Raw genomic sequence first — 3776 nt, forward strand, 5'->3', positions numbered from 1 at the left:
CAGAGAGTGTAGTGGGTGCTTTTACGTGTCACCCTCACGAAAACGGCCACGCTCGAAATGGTGTCTTTTATGTGCCACCCGCACAAGCCAGTCCAGGGGCACTGGCAACGATCTCACTCGAAAATCCTACGGGAGCCAGTCAGGCGGTACTGGCAATGGCCACGCTCAAAATGGTGCATCTCATGTGCCACCCGCACAAGAACCAGTCCAGGGGCACTGGCATATATCATGCAGTAATTCCTATTCCAGAATTAAACTGATAAGTCATGAATTAAAGTTAACAATAACCATGTTTACGTTCATGGTAATTAAAAATTAAGTTAAATAGTTTTCTCTTTCTCCCTACCTCGCTTCATCTACCTTTCATTGATGTAGACATTTTTAAGTTGAACTGGTGTATTTTCAATTTCTGATAAATAAATACTAGTAATTATTGATGTTTTAACCGTTGAAAGTAGAGAGTAGGTAAACAGTTAAGAGATTATGTTTAGTTATTAGCACTCATGTGTTGTAGGCTGAGTAACTATAAAAGAAAGAAATACATTTTACTGCCATAGTATGCAATAAGAACCTTTGTGCTTGATGTGTAATTTGCTAGTTTGCTGTGTTGTACATAAATCTCGCCACTGGTCAAAACTTACAAGAGACAGAGATCTTATTCTTAATGCCATGAAAACTGGGCTCCACTCAAGTGCTCTCTGTGATGCCTGATTATGGCACAAGATTTAAAAACAAGAATACTATGCCATGGTCATAATGTCCTTTAACTCAACACAGTCCCTGTGTCTTGGTTACAAAATATTATTATTGTAATATGTCTTTACTTCAATGTACTTCAAGCTAAAAGCATCAAGATGATATGGTCGAACAACAATAATATACCTTAATTGTATGGTACTAGTAATGTTATTTACTTTAAAAATAAAACACCTTGACAACAATATCATCTTCAGTAATGCAAATTGACTGTAGTGCAATGTTCCTTAAAGTACCCTAACAAAAGGATATCATGACTGAAATGTGCCTTGATTATATAGTTTCACTACAGTAATATATCTCAACTCCATGACACTTCAATTATAAGACGTCATAAATCTGTTTACTCCATGGATTATTTTTGAAGGAAATAAGATCTTATGTTGAAGAATTTATAAGCTTTGAATATTGTGACTACATTTTGCCTAAAACTTTGTCAGACAAATTTATATATTTTCTAAACTAATTAATCTGCTTCCTTTCATGCCACTGAGAATTGTAGTATCAGAATTTGGTTCCATTAATAGACAACATAGCAAAACTCAATTTTGAGATGCTGTAAAATTACCCAACTGAATAATTATTTAATTCTCTGGTCTGAAATTAGTATCTACCAACCAACCAACCAACCAACTAACCTCAAGGAAGGAATTTATAGCAAAAAGCAAAAAATAAGTGAAAGTAAAACATAGGCAGGGAAAATATTTTAGATGGTTACAGAGCTGAAGAGAGAAAGGGTTAAGATAGTCTATAGTGAGGGGTTTAGGGAATGAAATACAGTAAGAATGATAGGGAATTTAGATGGGTATGATATAAAGATTGCGAGTTCAGAGAGGTAGACACCATTAAAGTAGAGGTAGAAGGGAGATAGAAAGAGGAAGTAGCTGGTATGGGATAATGATTGTAGTATAGCGGTGAGTTAATCTTTGCCAATCAACAAGGCAGTCAGTTTTTGGAAGTGGTCTACAATACTTGGTAAGGGATTTAGTTTCCTTTTTTGATATATATACACACACACATGCAGGCATACAAATACACACACACACACACACACACACACACACATACACACATATATATACATAGATACATATATATAATCATTTAACATCCACTGTCCATTTTCCTGTACTTGCATGGGTCAAAAATTTGTTGAGGTAGATTTTGTAAGGCCAGATACCCTTCCTATAGCAAATTCTGACCTATTTCTAAGCAAGGTAATATTTTCCCATAGCTAGAGATGTTTTTCATGAAAGACTAAACAAAGCTTGCTTGTATGACAATAGTGCTCATTTACAATCATTATGTGATGTTTAAACATAGGTACACACAAACACACATATGCATAAGTATATATGATGTGCTTATTTCAGTTTCCGTACCAAATCCACTCACAAGGCTTCAGTTGATTAGAGACATTAGTAGAAGACATATATATATATATATCCTCATCATCATCATCATTTAATGTCTGCTTTCCATGCTAGCATGGGTTGGACGATTTGACTGGGGACTGGTGAACCAGATGGCTACACCAGACTCCAATCTGATCTGGCAGAGTTTCTACAGCTGGATGCCCTTCCTAATGCCAACCACTCCGAGAGTGTAGTGGGTGCTTTTTACGTGCCACCGGCATGAGGGCCAAATACACATATTTACGAGTTAGTAATAGAAGGATGCACACCACTTTTATGCCCATATCCTTTGAAGTCTCTCTCAGATTGATGAATCTCATGCCAAATTTGAAAATTATACACACTAAAATATGAAGACATACATTTAAAATATTTTACAATTCACTTCAATGCGATTGTCTTGGAATTCAAGCACCATTGCATTCACTGAATGGGAAAGTGATGCAACAAAGGGTATTGAAAAGGGATTTTAACTGTACATGTAAATCACAGTAGTTTATTTGAATAACAAGCTGGAAATAATTAGGTACAAAGGTAAAAATCAATTGACTTAACCTTAGGATATTACTGGTACTTTTCATTTCCACCCCACTGCCATCTCAGAAAGATGAAACACTGGGAGAGTATGAAGAACTAAACTAGATACTGTACAACATTCCAAGTATCTAATTTAGTTCTCCACTCTTTATACCAACTCCAACAACAACAACAACAATGATTCCTAATTAAGGTACAAGAGGGCAAGTTTATGACATTGTGCCTAAGAAGGGAGGGGGGTGGGTATAGGAAATTAAATTGACACTAGTATTTGACTAGTAATTATTTTACCTATGATAGAAAGATGAAAGACAATGCTGAGCCTGAGTAATGATGCAGGGAAAAAAGAAATGTAAAGCAACACCACAGGGTGTTTAAGCTTAGCATTTAGCAAAAGTGGCAACAACATCAACAGCAACAATGCAACAGCAACACTCATAAGGTAATCTCTTAAAAGAAAATGAAGTTAAGATTTTTTAACAGCTTAAATATAGAAGTGGGATATCATGGACTCACACATAATAGATTTTTTTTTTTTTCAAAAACATCTAACAATAAAAAAAATTGCAGAAAACAAACGAAACAAGGAACCAAGAACCAGAATAAGACAAGAACAAGAAAAATAACAAAAAGATTAATATTGTGCTGTTAAGTGGTCTCCCTTTAAACAGGAGCGATACTATTGACAGAGTTGGATCAAATCAAATTACTTATACACAACCTTGTTCCTCAATAGTAATGATTGGTTTTGAATAAACACAGCTAATATTGAAAGAGAGAATGTATCTAGTTGGCTGCATTGATTTTACTGTATATATCTAACACATTTAGAAAGTCTGCTTAAAGGATGTAAAGTAGAATTGGCCCTGGGAGGTTTAAACTCAGAACAGAGATGTATTGAATCAGATAGAAAGAAGTAATAATCCAACTCTGCAGAATTAGTTCTCTCCAAGCCAAAACCATTTTTTTCTTAATTCTAAGCCATTTACAGAATTATTATTTATATCTTTTTAACATAAAATTTCCAAGTTATTATTATGTGTGGATATATATATATATATATATATA

At 34.6% G+C, this 3776-nt stretch overlaps 1 protein-coding gene across 1 annotated transcript in view; it reads right to left on the reverse strand.

Moving 5' to 3' along the window:
* Nucleotides 1-3776, reverse strand: part of LOC106874758 (uncharacterized) — a gene marked incomplete at its 3' end in the record, with an annotated part of 317509 nt that overhangs the window by 26868 nt on the left and 286865 nt on the right. The window lies entirely within an intron of this gene.

Source organism: Octopus bimaculoides, chromosome 20 (assembly GCF_001194135.2).
Source record: "Octopus bimaculoides isolate UCB-OBI-ISO-001 chromosome 20, ASM119413v2, whole genome shotgun sequence".
NCBI classification, from domain to species: Eukaryota; Metazoa; Mollusca; class Cephalopoda; order Octopoda; family Octopodidae; genus Octopus; species Octopus bimaculoides.